We start from the raw sequence: 17,167 nt of genomic DNA, 5'->3' as shown, positions 1-17,167 counted from the left end.
TCCAAGGTGTACCTTGTTAACAGATTTAGTGTGATCCCTCAAGATAATTGAATACCTCACCAAATTTAAGTTGTTAAAACAAAGGGGGTGAATACTTATCAATTCAATAATTTTTGAAGTTTTATTTTTAATATAATTCTGAAGACATCAGCTCTATTTCATTTTAACATTATAGAGAATTACTTCAACAGGAGTGGAAACAAATTCCATTTAAATATGCTTTAATTTGACTTTGCAACACAACAGAATGAGAAATAATCAATGGGGGGGTGAATACTTTCTGAAGACACTGTATATTGTATTCACCTGAAGAAGTTCAAGTAGGTAGTGTCAGCATGCATAGGCTGCCAAGGAACAGATAAAGGTTTATTTCATGCTGAAAGGAAAAGAAAAGAGACATGATGTTTTGGCTGTGGAACCTGGAGCCTACACCTGAAGAAGGTTGCTCAGCTGAAACATTTCTCTTTTCCCTTCCTTTCAGCATGCAATAAACCTTTACCTTAGCATTATATTCACCTGTTACAAAAAGTATACAGTAGCTCTATTGTCATTTTAATATTTTTGGGGGAACTTTGGCTGAACTCTTGACTGTGTGCTTTTTGTCAAATATAGCATTTTAACCAAATGTTTTGTTATTAATTGGAGATATTTGCCAAATGAATATTGTCTATTATGTCATACACAGGGTACAGAGTACGGGTTGTGTCAAACGACAGAGGAACATGAACTATGTTACTTAAAGTGTTTGTATTAACAAACTAAATTCTTTATTCACACTTAATTCTAAAAAATGATTAAGGAAATGAAAAGAGGTTTCTAAAGTAGTGGAGAATGCAAAATTGCTGAATTGAGAATGTAAAAAGTGAATTTATATAAAAAAAAAAAATTTGAAATAAAATTATGCTTGTTTTTTTCCCTAAGGCTTCGTGTGAGATCCAAACCCAGCTGCAGACCAACTGTACAGGTTTATCGTCAACTAATTAATTATAATACGTCTTACACCTATATTGTGATAGAATTACATTCAGCCATTTTGTACATTTTGTACACAGTAAAGAAAACACCAGCTGATCAAGATGAAGTAGGAAACCTGGCAGGTGTATAAAATGTTCTTAGGAAGTGTAGCACAAAGGTTTAAATTCTGATGTAAATACAGGAAGAGGACCAGGGTGCAATTAAAGTGTTTAGCAAGGAAAACAACTTTTAATATAATTTTCACTAGGTTTTTTCTAGATTTAAAAATGACATTCTATTTTTATCTTTAAGGGAAATCAAACTTTTCAGAACAAGGTGCAAAAAACGTGAAACATTTATTGAATGGTAAAACAATCAAGAATAGACTGTAGTAAGAATTTAAAGAGGACACGTGCCGTTGTTAAGTGGTAAATATATTCTTGTGTAAATACCGTTAAATTTAGTGTATATTATTTCAAGAGGACTCAGTTCATTCTAAATGAATATGACTTGTATTTTCATATAATTTTAATTTTCATTTATTGTTCCACAAAACACATTTTAAAATTATTAATATGCTTGAACTCGTGTCAGTGGCTGCAGCTTTTATAGTTATAGATGAGGAAGTATTTAATCCATTCTTGGATTCTTGAACATGATGTCAATGTATTGGGAAAATGTCATTCTATATTTGAAATGAGCATATGGGTAATATTGCTAAACTCATTTTCCATGTATTGTACAGAATAGTAATGGGTGTTAATGACAGAAATTCTTAAATTAGAGAAATAAAATGGAGAAACATGCAGTAATATCTCATCACTATGCAATCAAACAGTATTTTACTCCATGGATAATTGCATTGGACACTTATTTTAAAACGTATTTAAACTGTTACCATCAATGAATGGTTTTAGTGTATAAATTACAATGCATATAAATGTACAAATCTATTGACTTGGCTAAGTAAACCCAGCTTCCGCTCTCTGCTTAATATCTCCCGCTCTAACATCTTGTATTAAGCACTGCATAGGGTCCAATCCCCTTTGCTGAGACCTCCTGTATCTTACAGATGCGTACTGCAGTAGGGTAGAAGCTATTCTTAAGCCCAGTGGTCTGTGCTTTAGACACTCTGGGTCTCCTGAAGTCCACAATGAGTTTTTGTCTTGTTGACATTCAGGGCCAGATTATGGTCAAGGGACCATCTTGTAAGATGCTACACCTCAGTACTGTATGTGGATCATTGTAGCTGATCAGCCTGAAAATGATGGTGTCATCTGCAAACTTAATAATGTGGTTGCTGCTATAAGTGGCTGTATAGTTGTAGGTGTACAAGGAATACAACCTACAGTAGGACTGAGACAGCAGCCTTGGAGAGCTCCAGTGTTTAGGATCACTATAGAGGAGATATTGTTGCCAGTTTTCACCACCTGAAGTCTGCCCAGGAAATTCAGTGTCCAGTTGTAGAGTTTCTGGAGTTGCAGTGCTAGTAACTTTGTCTTCCACAGCATTTAGCTTGCTCTGATGGTCTGTCAGGCACCCTGTGCAATGAAGGCAGAGGCGCCTCATCAAGACTGAGGTCTGCTGCCAAAAATAACAAACTAACTTGCTTTGGTCAGCCCCTCCCCACCACCACCAAAGTTTCTCTCAGTTTCTTTTTTTATTTTGCTCTTTATCTTCTCATTCTTCCTTCCTCAATTTTCCTCATCAATATAAGCTTTTCTACAGTAAATAGGCAGATTTGAATAGAATACTGGAAAACAGTTCATTCAGACCACAGCATGTATTTCTTACAATACTGTAGATTAAAGTATCGGGGGGGGAGGGAAACAGCAGAAAACTGGTTATATTCTTATTTAAACATCTACCTGAATTATTTAAGGTATGTGCAAAACAAACTATTTTTGCATGTGGTTTATGTTCCAGGTCTATGGATATATTTCTCTATTGTGATTTTAAAAGTGTCAAATTTCTTTTGATTGTCCTGTCCTTGACTGAATAAACATAATTTGTGTAACAGCTCCACATAATAGTTTTGCTGCTAGCATTTCAAAAAGTGATTGCCATTGAAAGACCAGAACAGAGACACAAGAAAGGAATTTTATGCAAATATTCAGGTGTGTCTATTTCCTAACACTTTTGACAAACAATGTACTGCTTTTTGTAGTGTCAAGGAATCAAACACTGTGATTGAATCCCAAGCTTTCCACACCCCAATTGCTCCTACCCTAGATATTAGCTATTAAAGTCCCCATTCCACAGGAACCTCTTACATGCTTCCTCAACAAGAAAAGGAAACACTAACAAAAATATAGTGTTCCTGTTTCCGTCTTGGGTGCAGCCACCATCCCTTTGAAGAAAGCGAAGGATGTCCCACAGAGCCACAAAGAACTCTTTCATTGAAAAGGCCTCATCATCCACTACCTTTTTAACTACCTCTATCCACAGCTTTCCTTTTCTTCTTTTATATTTCATGTTTTTATTTTTAAAAGTTTCCCTGAATGTTTTTTAATACCATCATAATTGTTTCTAGAATTAGCCCAAATAGAGTTTAAAAAATATTATATTGCTGTACAAAGTCAGACATACAGTAACTGAGGTATTATTTGACAATCTACACAATTATACACTGTGGGTATAAGTGAGAGAATAATCATATTGGACTGTTATTTGTGCCAGTTAGAAGTCACACCGTCTTCACCTGAATCATGTACATACCTTATGGAGTGGACTTTTGTCAGTCTTAGGAACAACACTGACAGTGTAATGGCAAGCTGGTCGACAATTTTTTTTTCAGTACATTTTAATTTACTGGATCTAAGCAATAATTAATCACAGATTAGAATGAAAGCGCTGTCCTATATCTCTCATGTTTTTTTCCACCACAGATTTCCAATTTGACACCTAAAAATTTGACACCAGCTAGAGATAAGTTACAGGCAATAAGTTACAAATATATTTGAAAACATTGTCATCAACATGTGTATGTCTCATTTATGAAAAACTTCATGAACTCCAAAGAAATTATGTAATAAAAATAAACTTCCAGCGAAATCATAGATTGTACACCAAAGATCATGAATCTAAGGGAACCCATTTATATTCATCAGCTTCACCTAGTTGACAGTCTGAGAGAAAGAAAAAAATAACAAGAGGAGGAGGAATAATAATAAAACTAATTGTTGCAGGTAGAATGAAGATCAGATCAGATCACTTTATTAACTATATACAATTTCTCGCATTAGGAATTAATCTTTTCACATACCCCAGTTTGCTCTCCATGAGACACAGACAGGGAAAAAAGCTTGGGGTCAGAGCACAGGGTCAGCCATTGTACAGCGTCCCTGTAGCAGCTGGGGTTAAGGGCCTTGCTCAGGGGTCCAATGGAGTAGGATTCCTCTGCCAGCCACAGGATTTGAACCAGCAACCTTCTGGCCAAAGGTGCAGATCCTTAGCCACAGTGGCCAGCTCCGCCCTGCATTGATTGCAGGGTTGTTCATTTGATCAATACTGAATGTATCTTGCACACCAGAGCTGACATTGATCTTCAGTTCCTGACACCCGAAGAAGGCTCCACAGCTGGAACATTGTGTTTTCTTTCTTCTCTTTCCAGCATGGAATAAACCAATTACTTGTTCCTAAAATTCCTGACTTTGCATTGTCACACACTAGACATTTTTCAAAGGAGCTAGTGATTCAGCAGAGTCCCTGTGCAGGTTGAACATTAATTAGCAACAGATATCAGAAAAAAGCAGTGCAATGGATTGAACAAGTACTCATGGACATGTACAGTGATAAAGCGACAATACTGTGTGATAGTTGTCAGCAGAGATTGTGTCTGTCTGACACATGCAGAGCCATCAAAGTGACATATTATTGATTGAAAGCAGACCTTCTGAACCTGGGAGTCTTATACATGCAGTATCTAAGCAAGGTCTATGAGATCTATGTCATTTTGAAAACCCTGGGTGTGTCATTGTATTTTCACATTGTAAAATCCTAATTTGGCCCTAACAGTTCTTTTTTTTCTGAAGGACAACCACCTTTTACTTACTTTCCCTCCTCCTCATTCTGACCCAGTACTGTATATATCCCTTGTTAGTGTTTTTTCTACACCATAAGATGGCACCTGACTTTCTAAGATTTCCCACAGGTATATCCAACAAGCTCTAGCTTAATCATCTTTATGCCGCAATACCAAGTTTTTGATATGTATTTGTAATGTTTTCGAAAAGAATCCAAAGCAGTAGTCCAAGACAAACAAGTTTGCTCAAATATATACTGTGTATTCTATTATTCTTTTACTGTATTAGTATGTTTTATATTATTCCACCAAACAAGGAAAGAGAAAGTGATCGAAAGCTGATGTAGATTAGTTGAAAGCAAATGCTAAGAAAACAGTATATGGGGGAAAATCGCTGACAAAAGCAGTTTTGTTTCACTTCAAAGTAGTTCTGGGATCAGCTTTGATATTGTAATAACCACTCTGTTTAAATTATTATCTGCTTTTCAGTGAGAGGCATGTTTACTTTACTGGTGTGCGTGTTGGAGAGTGAATGTTATAACTTGTTGTTGAGGGTTTGCTGTGTCTTTCTGCCTTCCCAGGCCAATAGGGCTCAGAGGAGAAAGAACGGGTCTTTCATGTCAGTATTTGAAGTACAACAGCAGCTCCCTCTTCAGCCAGTGTGCCAGCTTTTGTCAAACACAAACAACTGCCTGCTTTGATAGTGCCCAGATAGCACCTATTTAAAAGTTGTGATGTAAACCCAGATTATCCTGTCTTGTCACATTTTGACACTATACATTGCTTTTCTCTGCATTACCCCTTAATTTCCTAAAAAAAAAGAAGCATAAAAGCCTTTTGGCTGGAGCACAGTAGGTTGCATTATCACTTAAATACAAGAGAAAGCATTAAACCAAAAGATTTAACTCAGCTGCCCACTTTGTCTATGAGCTGGTTCCTATTTTTTCATCTAATTTTAATAAGGTACTTGTACTAATTCCTGTAAATATAATATTGCATGCTACAAATCACCAGGAACCATATCAGCAGTATTAATGGCAAAAAAATTGTATTTGTAGTTTAACAATTGTGGTCAGAAATGTTTGACCAAACATCAAATATGCCAGAAAAAAAGAAGGTGGACAAGAGAAGTGGAAGTTAGCACACCTGAGTCCCCAAGAACATTCCATAGGCAGTTCTCATTAGCTGAGATATACCTTGAGGGTGCCAGTGGTGGTTGGTGCCAGTGGGGGCTTCTCCATGGCTAGTTGACTAGAATACACAGACCAATGCCAGCTCTATCTGGATTTCATGCACAGCACTTTTTATTTATCTGCAAGAACCAATGGAGCACCTTGTCAAACATGAAAAAAAAAAACTTTTAAGGGTTTCAAATACTCTTTGTAGGACTATGCCATGCATACATATTATAATATACATTACAGTATATGTTCAGTTTTTGAAAATGGCAACTTCCAGATACCACACCCCATTATTTCAACACATTTGGTGTTACCCATCATCCACCAATCGCTCCTGTGTTACAAATGTGTATATACTGTAGCCAGGAATGACCTTAACATTTCTCTCCTGTACAAGTTTTGCTGCCAAGTTCAACATTACATCATGCAAAAAAACTGGAAGTTTTGGAATACACAACTCAGATTGTCCCTATTTTCAAATAAAATCCCTATGCCATTATGAATCAGTGGACCTGTTCTGTACTTTGTGGTGGGCTTTCATGTCAACAGACTCTTGTTTCTAAGAGCCATAACAGCCATCTGATATGTGATATGTGAGATTTCTTTTAAATCCTTCTGTCCTCTTTTCTTTCCTCCAAATAGAAGTCTCCCAATCACAGGCACCGGGATTAGCCTTTGAAGCTTTTCCAATGACAAAAGCCAAAGGTGCTGATACTTTCCAGTCAGCCTGCCAGCTCCAAAATCACTGATTTCATAATGTAATTTAAATGTTAAAGGTATTATTAGCCCAGTTTCTGAAAACCGTAACGGAAAGAGATGTGAAACCTTAATAATAAATTCAAAACATATGCATGCTTCTGCAGATATTTCCTATTTTTATGTGGTGAAGAGCTAATTCACCTATTTTTAACCTAGTTTAAATTTGGGGTTGAAATTAGACACCTAACCCAGGGAACATTGAGGAAAGAAAAACTCCATACATTCTATTGATATCTTTAACATCTCACGTGAAACTAGTGAACATTGTAAGGTCATTTCAAAAACACGTGACATAGTACAACTGAAGATCAGTGGATGTCCCCAAAGAAAGTTCCAAATTCCAAATAAAGAGAAGTTCTATAATGCATGAGTACATTAAAGGGCTGTTACCAGGAAAGTAAAGGTGTATCATCGAGAGTATCAGGAGAGTAAAGGTGAAAGGTTGTCTGATTATTAGCCCTTCTACCCAGAGCTGACTCAATCTATTAAATAAGATACTGCTTTTCTGCTTATGCTGGAATGGCAATTTTGGGTCCACATACTCACCATCTTTCATCTTTTCACTTTCTTAACAAGCAAGTTGGTATTCCATGCACCTGCTCCTCCTGCAGTTTGTATGCACCAGTTAAATGTTAATGTTCAGATTTTTATTTGTATTACACTGTGTTTTAGAGTTAGGATAATGCTATACTGACATCATGTAATGATGTTGGGCTACTCTAGAAGTCTTGGATGCAAGCAAATGATTACCATGCTCTAAACCAGCATATGATCTTCTGCAAAAGATGAAGCTTGGCAGTCTATCTTTATCCCTCTTGTTGTTTTGAAGATGTGTGCAGGGACAGTGAAAATGTAGATGGGGCTAATCCTGACAGATGTTAACTTAATCTCTGTTTCTTTGACGCACAGCACTTTTCTGACTGTAGTCTTTACAGCACAGGCTTTGCCCAGTGACTAATCCATATGCTGTATACACATTCTCATGTAATGTTATCCACCTGGACGGTGTGGAAGATAATGGTTCTCTGAGAATCTGATTATTTCACAGGAAAGTGTGCTGATTAGCTGAGAGCATGTGGTACCCAAGAAATCAACCAGGGCAACCAAAAGGGGCTGATATAACTGGCCGATAACTGGATCTTTTGGGGAGGTTTTCAAATTCATAACACATGTACACTGAATCTCCCGTATTGTTTGGAATTCAAACCAGCTGGTCGTTTTTGGCTCATCCATTTAAATAAACATTCTTGGAATGGCCATAAGCTGTTCTGAAGCTGTTAGTCATTACCAGCACTCTCTTTCTTTTTTTCTATGTATTCTATTAAGTGAAATATTGCATATACTATAGATATAATTAATGTGCTTCTAGACTTATGCAGAAATGCCAAAAGAGTTTTTACTTAACAATTTGAGACAATTCACACCAATGCTTTTCATCAGAAACAGTAAGGTGTTTAACAGCTTTTTCATGACTATATTTTATTTTTAAATCGCTGTTGTAACAATACTTGTGTTTTATCAGCTTTGTTTCAACAGAAGTGAAGATAATAATGTGGATATGTCCATCTGCTGTTATCTTACTGTATGTGGTACATAGTGAACTGTAATCCTCTCTTAGTTTGTCCTATACGTACAAAATGTAAAATTCATAAAAGGGAAAAGGAAGTTCCAAAACTACTTATTCAATTTTGATTGGTGCTGGGTGTTAGTGTAGGTACGCTCCTTGAAAATGTTTTTATCATTAATTATTTTCTTTTGATAATTCCTCCTCAGGACTTCCACTTCTTAAGGGGAACATTTTACTTTTTCTGTTTGGTAGATGAAGTAATTGATGTCATTATAATTGATGCCATTACAATATTGTAAAGAATGAATGTAATTGAGTCTAGGATTTATTTCAAGCCTCATTCTGCAGATCTTTGAGGAAATAAATGGAAAAAATACATGAAAACTGCCACAAGGAAGCACTTTTGTCTGTAGAGTGGGTAATTGTTAAAGTACTTTTGCCAAGTCATATCACTAAAGGGAAGAAATCTGAACCTCTGTGCTGCTGATCCTGAGGGAGAAGAGTACACTGCATCTACACTGTATGTTCAAGTTCTTTGCTGTGCAGTCCTTTTCTTACAAGTGGCTTGTCAAAAAGCATTCATTTTCTAGACTTTTAAATGTAACTGCAGGGAACTTACTTGTTCCAAAGCTATGTCACATCAAACACACTACAGATTTAGACCATGTTATTTGACTAAAACACTGCAAAGTTTTAGATCATATTCTTAATGAAGTAAATGTTTTAATATACATTACTCTGTGAAATACATAGTGACATTAGAGAAACTGTACTATATCATCATTGTCAGGATAATATTTTGCCACAGGCTTATTTCTTTCCATTTTTCTGCATAGATTATTCTACAGAACTGTGAGCAAAAAAAGCACAGATATAAACACATTATGTTTTCTTATTTTCTAAACCAAGTAACAAATTATAACAGATTATAAACATTATTGTAATAAATGTTTTTCTACTACGTATCTCTAATGCTGGGTACAGATATTTGAAGTTGGGCTAGTCTGGATGAAAAAAAATAATATGAAAGGGATAAGGAAGTTTGTTAATTTCAGCTCATGTTTTACCCCAGCATGCTCTCCATCATGGATGCCAAGAAAAACATACAAACTATGCAGCTCTTTGAACAGGATATGCCACATCCTGCTTTTACCTAGTGGAAGGCTGATGTTTGGATGAATGGCACTCTCCTAAAGAAAGCTCATTGAGCTATGTGCTCTAGCAACGGACAAATTTGTCATGCATTTAACATTTTTTCACCTAATAGCTAAAGATGTTTTTTTAAGAGGGTCTTAACCTTCAGGTAAGATGGGGGAAATTCTGACTTAATCAAGTAAAGGTTAAAGAGATCACAACTAAGGGAGCAATCCTTATTCATCAGAGATGTCAGTTAGTTCATGCCTATTGTTTGGGAGTGATGTAAAAACCATTTGTGTTTTGGAGAAGATGATGGAATAACGATATCCAGTAGTGTGTTTGATTGACGAAGCCCATTGCAAGGTTCTGTATTTCATATGCCCAGGATGTTCCTGCTTCTGGTCAAAGCTGTACTTTGACAAGTTCATCTTGGCTTAACAAATTTGGGAATCAATGTTTATTGTAATTGACAAGCATTTGGATCAGAGTCTTATGTTTTAGCTGAGGCTATCCCACACCTACCTACTATTTCTGTTTCTTCATATGCCATTTTATTCTAGCAATGATGGGTAAATGTTTTTTAGTTAACACCAAACATATGATTAACATATTTTAGAAGGTGCTGAGGCCCTGATTAATTTGTCTGTTTGTTGATTTAATGGACTCACAGGTGGCAAAGAATTCATAATAAATGGAGTAGTTTTACAAAAGAAAGCAAAAAAATACAAATACTGTAAATGCTAGGAAATGCATTTTGTATACAATCCCCTGAATCCAATATCCCAGGATTTAGTGATAAAAGCCCCCAATAACACTAATATCAATTGCCAGCAGCCATATCACCCTGCAACTCACAACTGGCAACCCACTGAAGCTAAGTGTTCTTTCCGGACCCTATGCGGATGACACAATCCGGGGAAAAGTGAGGAAACACTGGGAAAAAGTCATGCAGGAGACGGGAATGAGGACAGTGGGGCGTGTCCATGGTGCACTGGTGCACGGGGGAGGTGTGGCCAAGGCAAACAATCCAAAAGTAATCCAGAAGGGGAATCCAAAAAACGGGCAAAGTCCAAAGCCAGGCGGTCCATCAGGAACAGACGCATTAAAACCAGGAACCGGGTCAGAACTGGCAGGGGGAACAGGAACAGAGACTTAAAACATGACGGAGCCAGACGCATCAGGACCTGGGCTAGCATGATATGGGAATCAGATGCAAAGCCTGGAACTGACTGAGTGTCTGGCTTTTAAGGGGGACGGGAAGGAGGCTGGAACAAGGGGCAGGCGCACAAAATTAGGTCTGAAGTGAAAAGTGAAAAATTATTATTATGCAAAGGAACAAGTAATAGGTTTATTCCATGCTGAAAAAAAGAAGAAAGATAGCACCACGTTTCGGCCGTGGAGCCTTCTTCAGGTGTGAGAGAGACAGGGCAGTAGGCAAAGGTAAAGTAGCGGGAGAACAAAGGTTGGGAGGGCCAATCAAGAGGTGTGAAGTCAGAATGGGTGCAGAGAGGTGTGAAATGAAACTTCCAATGAATGGAGAAAATTTAAAAGAACAGGAGACTTTCGTTAAGGGAAGGGAGAATGTGTGATCCTAGCTGCAGAATAATTTTAGTTTCGGTGGTCTTTCTGATGTATGAGTTCGGAAAACCTTCTTTTAGAACACAGACAGAGAGATTAGAGTGGTCGTGGCCGTCAGAGGTGAAATGAGAAACAATGGGCTTGGAGAGATCTTTAATCTTCACAGCCCTGACGTGTTCTCTGAAGCGGTCTCCGAGTCTCCTTCCTGTTTCTCCAATGTAGATGGCTGGGCAAATACTGCAAGAGATACAGTAAATAAGGTTGCTGGCGGTGCAAGATGCTGTCTGTGTGATCCGGAATTGTCCTGAGGGGCCTTGAATGAGTGTGGTGGTATTTATTAATAATAATAAATTATTATTATTACTAGTAGATAAGATCTGCAAAAATGACATACTGTGGTGCAGATGATCAGTCAAAGTGATTAAGTCAGAGGTATTGAAGTTAGCTGTTAAGGATGCTGTCACGGCCTCCACTAATCTTATACAGGCCTCTGCTGCTTAACGCAAATGCACAAAATCCCCTGCTACTTCCCACAAACACAGACACACATCCTAATTACCCAACCACATCCCTGGCCCTGCACCACACCTCCAGGCAACCCATTAAGGGCTTGAGGGCTCCTCACCTACTCCTCCTCGCTCACTATTGAGTTAATCCTCACAGTTCCCTTTGCTAACCTTCTTTGCCTGACAAACGCTTCATCTTGAGAAATCCCGGCTACTAGCCCCACGTTTCCTCTTGACCACAAATATTGGCTATGTGACTTGGCTAAGTAAACCCAGCTTCCGCTCTCTGCTTAATATCTCTCGCTCTAACATCTTGTATTAAGCACTGCATAGGGTCCAATCCCCTTTGCTGAGACCTCCTGTATCTTACAGATGCGTACTGCAGTAGGGTAGAAGCTGTTCTTAAGCCCAGTGGTCTGTGCTTTAGACACTCTGGGTCTCCTGAAGTCCACAATGAGTTTTTGTCTTGTTGACATTCAGGGCCAGATTATGGTCAAGGGAACATCTTGTAAGATGCTCCACCTCAGTACTGTATGTGGATCGTTGTTGCTGATCAGCATGAAAATGATGGTGTCATCTGCAAACTTAATAGTGCGGTTGCTGCTATAAGTGGCTGTATAGTTGTAGGTGTACAAGGAATACAACCTACAGTAGGACTGAGACAGCAGCCTTGGAGAGCTCCAGTGTTTAGGATCACTATAGAGGAGATATTGTTGCCAGTTTTCACCACCTGAAGTCTGCCCAGGAAATTCAGTATCCAGTTGTAGAGTTTCATAAGCCCAGATTTCTGAGTTTTGGCAACAGCTTGGTGGGAACAATTGTGTTAAAGGCTGAACTGTAATCTATAAACAGCATCCTAACATAGGTGCTTCATCTGTCTAAATGCTCTGGGGCAGTATGTATTGCTAGAGATATAGCAGCATCAACTGACCTATTTGGGCAGTAAGCAAACTGCGTCAAGGTAGTCTGGGACAGTGCAATTTGCATAGGGCAATACAAGGCTTTCTAGGCAGGTCATGACCACTGAAGTGAGTGCCTCTGGGTGGTAATCGTTCAAACAAGTTACCTTGGATTTCTTGGACAGTGGCACAATTGTGGTTTTCTTGAAGCACTCTGGTATGACTGACAGTGAGAGGTTAAATTTTTTTTTTTTACAGAGATAGCTGGCCTGCACAAGTTTAAGGACATGAGAGGAGACACTATTCGGGCTGGCGGCTTTACGGGTTTTCACTCTCTTAAAGGCTCTATACAGTACACCTAATGAGAGAGCATTCACAAAGTCTCCTTTGTGTTGTTGTGTTGTTTTTCCAGAACATCTCAGATTCTGTATGTGATAAACACAGCCAACACTGTAAATTTGTGAAGCTGTTTGACCTGGCATATTAGTTACATCTGTTGTTGTCTTCAATAATGAGTGGCTTTAAAAATAAATGCCCTAAAGTTTCTGGTGTCTGAGATAAAAACTCACCATCAATATACCCTTCGTTGTAGCACAATTGCCAGCTGGATAACAATAACTACCACATGTAACGAGAGCCAGTCCAGGCTCCTGCGAAGCATAGTTCAGGACCCTATGCAGACGGTATAATCCGGAAGTAAGTGCAGAAGGACATCAGGGGAGGAGACAAAGAGGATCAGGACAGTTTGACAGACAGGGAGGCGTGACTATGGTGATCAGGTGCTTGGGGGGCGTGGCAATGGCAAACAAGTTCAGGCAGTCCAAAGTCCAAAACCGGGGGGTCCAACCAAGACAAAACAAACAAAGTTAAAAACCGGAAGGGAATAAAACCAGGATGACAAGTCCAGGTGCTCTGAACCCTGGACTCAGATGGTCAGGATCCTGTGATAAAGCCTATGCCATCGGGTCTCTCCTGGACCCGCTGGTAGATGGGCTTCTGGGTCTCCATCTCCCAATACTCAGCCAGGAATAGCGAGAGGGCCAGGTTTAAATAATGGGACACAAAACGGTTGGCAGGTGCACATAATTAATTTAGATATTAAAGGGTCGGAGCGCTCTTAAAAGGAGGGATCCTGATCATGACACCACATTTTTGATAGTTCCAAATTAATTTTTTGTTAATGCCTCCAAAAATGTTATGGCACAAGGAACACTGGAGTTACTGTTTAAGTTTTCATAAGGAATTATTCAGCAGCTAATTAGCATTACATAACTAAATAAGTGCATTAATATTTAGGAATGGCATTCTGTTTTCAAAATCAGGAACTGAACATTAAGAAATAATTTCAAAATTAGATTCCACATTTTAAGTTTTAGATAATAAACATTTCAAAAGCTGTTTGTCTATGGCAAACTCAGCCATACCCTAATGGCTTTACTTTGGAGGAGCTGGTACGAAGAATGGACAGACTATGGCACCTATTTAAATTAAGTATTATGGTTAGAATGTAAGTGTTCTTAAGTCTGGAGCACAAGAAGCACTATATCAATTTAATAGTGATTGCATAATTAATAGTTTACTATTCTTCTTAATGCTGGTCACATGTATCAGCACTGAGGTGGTGAGTGTTCCAGACAGCAGAGAACAGCAACATTACGAATCCTGTCATAGAAGCATGACTGCAACACATAATTTTTTGCCACTTGTAAGCAGTGATGGACATGAATAATAAGAAGGATAATAAGAAGCAGACATGGGTGCTTGTTAACGGGGGATTTCACAAGAGTTGGCGAGATGTAGTAAATTGTTTCATGTACAGCCATGGTGGTGGCTTCACATTCCTATATACAGTTTGCTGTCTGTGGTTAGCAGAGCATAAACACCAGGCCAGCAAGAGAAACATTTGATCTGAATTTTTTCAGTTGTCATATGGTTAGAATCCTGACAGATCTTCACTTCATTTCACTTCTCGTTTTATTTTAATCAGTAGATGTTATTCCATTCTTCTGACTTTAAGAAATAAACATCAGTTTTTTTTTTTTCCTGACAGTTCTTAACATCCAATGTAAAACGTAACTCAAAGAGTCTTTTTACTTTGTAGTTTGGCTCTTAGATTTTTCAAATTTATACTCCAGTCTACTCATAAAGATATTTATGAATGCTCTTTTTAAACTTAAAACATCTACAATTGAGAAAACCTCCTCCTATATCACCTATAACAATACCTTCACTCTGCTGTAGCAGAACATCCTCTGCCAGCACTTTGGGATACTGCAGGACAACAGATTTTCAGTTATGTAGATGGAATATGTTCTGTTCATTCTTTTTTCCCATGTTAACCTTGGCATATAATGTCTTCATAACAATTGTATGTTCTATTTGCATGTTGCAAAACATTTTGTGTTATCATGGATACAGTTTCACATGAGCATATACTGTCTGCTGTTCTTTAGACTCTTTCCATGGAAGAAATGTCCATTTTATAATGTAGTGACCAAAAAAAAATGTTTTTGTGCGGTATATTCAAGCATTTGGTTAGGTCTTTTTTATATTTTTTCCTCTAAACTTATTTTTATTTTACTTTGAATGAATTGAAAAGAAATACTCATGTAACTTTAACTAGAACCCACTTAGCAGGACATTTTTGCTTGTGGAATATTTTTTTTTCCTAAAAACTCCTAAATATAAATAATCCTTAATATTCACATTGGAATATATATCATAGGAGTACAGTAGGTCCCTAGACATCTTGGGAAACTTCTCTTCATAATGTAAGCAGTGTCACTTAGAGGCTACATACATTCTCCCCTTCTGAGTGCCTGTAACAGGAGAAAGTTGATATCTAGGGAAAGTTTAAATTAAGTCCAAATTTTTCTTCTTCTTAAGTTAATGTGACCTAACCTGTCACCTGTCAATGGTTCTGTGCACTCTCACCCTGGCTAAGGAGAGACTTGTGGCCTGTCCTGAGGATGCAAATAGACTGGTGTGTTAAGACCTGACAATTTGGCTAATGTGGGCTCCAGTTCAACTAAGGCAAAACGCAGTAAACCCCCAATGGGGAAAGAACCAAAGAAAGCAAAAATGTTGTATATTAATGCCTTCAGACAAAACGCTGACTGTGCATGTTTCTTTTATGCCAGATTCTCTCCCCTTTTCAGGATAAATGTTATGGTAATTTATAAGGTGGAGTTCACATACAAATTAGCTCTCCACAGCAAAGATAAAGAAATACATCTTCTATGAACAGCATCTAAATATACACTACAATTGGATAGACATGCTAAACAGAAAGAGTAAGCAACTTGTCTGCCTCATTAGTAGAAAGTCTATAACAAAATATTTTTTATCTTTTGTGAAGTAGTTTGAAAACAAACTAAACATGTTCAGGACAAAAAACATCGCTTTTATCTATAAACTAAAAATCTAGCAGGGAAATCAATCAGGTAGTATTTCCAGAGCCTTCAGATTTCATTACAGCAGGAAGCATTTCTTCTGAAGTCTGTGGAACTGTTTTTAACAGAGAACCAACAGGGACAGCTCCTTTTAAAGCCTTTTATAGATATTATAACAAAAACACACTTATACTGCAAGTCTGCTGTCTCTGATGTTTATGGCTTTTTGCTGTTGACTGTTCCAAAGATACAGTTCAGCAATATCAAATGACAAAGCACTGCAGTTCATGTTTTTATTTTCCACTCCTGCTAATTGTCATTTTTCTACCCATCAAGTCTGGCAATGAATGCAAAACATGAGGGTTAGTTCAGCCAATCATTAACATAAAGCTTAAAACAGGCACTTGAGTCTCTATTCTATGCTTTTTGCAATCTATGTATTCTTTCTTCATTTCTCTATTTAGAATAAAACTAAAGATGAAATTAGTTTTAAACCATTTTTTGTGGTATTTCAGGTTCAAATATTTTTTTCTCCAATAGAAGCAACTTTATGCATTTGGTAATCTTGCCAAATGATCTTCTGTAACTGTGCAACTACTACTGTGAAGTTAAGGTAGTTGCTTTAACTATATGTTGTTAACATAATATGTTGTCAGGAAGTTTACACTGGAATGGTAAACATTTGTAAATTTGCATCCTGGAGCCTAAGGATAAAATTTGTACTCTCATGTATAGTAGCAGATGTGTAAAATGTTAAGCATACTATTTATCCAGGAAAATAACACAAGGTGGTTTTCTTAGAGAGCTTCTCAAACTTCTTAGGGTTCATTAATGAATTAATCAATCTCCTTATTCATTCTTTTTTTGTTGTTGTTTTTGTCTGTAAAATTAGTTTGCTTTCATGCAGCTCTGAGCTAAAATCATATTTAAGCAGCACTACCACTCTAATGACCATGAAAGTAATTATCAAATGCTTGTTCGTGACATCTGTAAAGTTGCACAGTAGCCATCAGAATCAAAGCTTGCCTCCATCCATTTTGTGTTTCTGCATGATGGAAGCTCCATACAGTGTCCCATATCAACAATAGTGATAAATTATCTTTCTTAAATAGGAGCATTAAAGAAAAAAATCTAACAAACATACTGTATAGAGTGTTTTAAATTTAATCA

The sequence above is a fragment of the Lepisosteus oculatus genome, chromosome 9 (genome assembly GCF_040954835.1).
Source record: "Lepisosteus oculatus isolate fLepOcu1 chromosome 9, fLepOcu1.hap2, whole genome shotgun sequence".
NCBI lineage: Eukaryota > Metazoa > Chordata > Actinopteri > Semionotiformes > Lepisosteidae > Lepisosteus > Lepisosteus oculatus.
The sequence above is the reverse complement of the archived record's forward strand: the minus strand, read 5'-3'. Positions refer to the sequence as shown.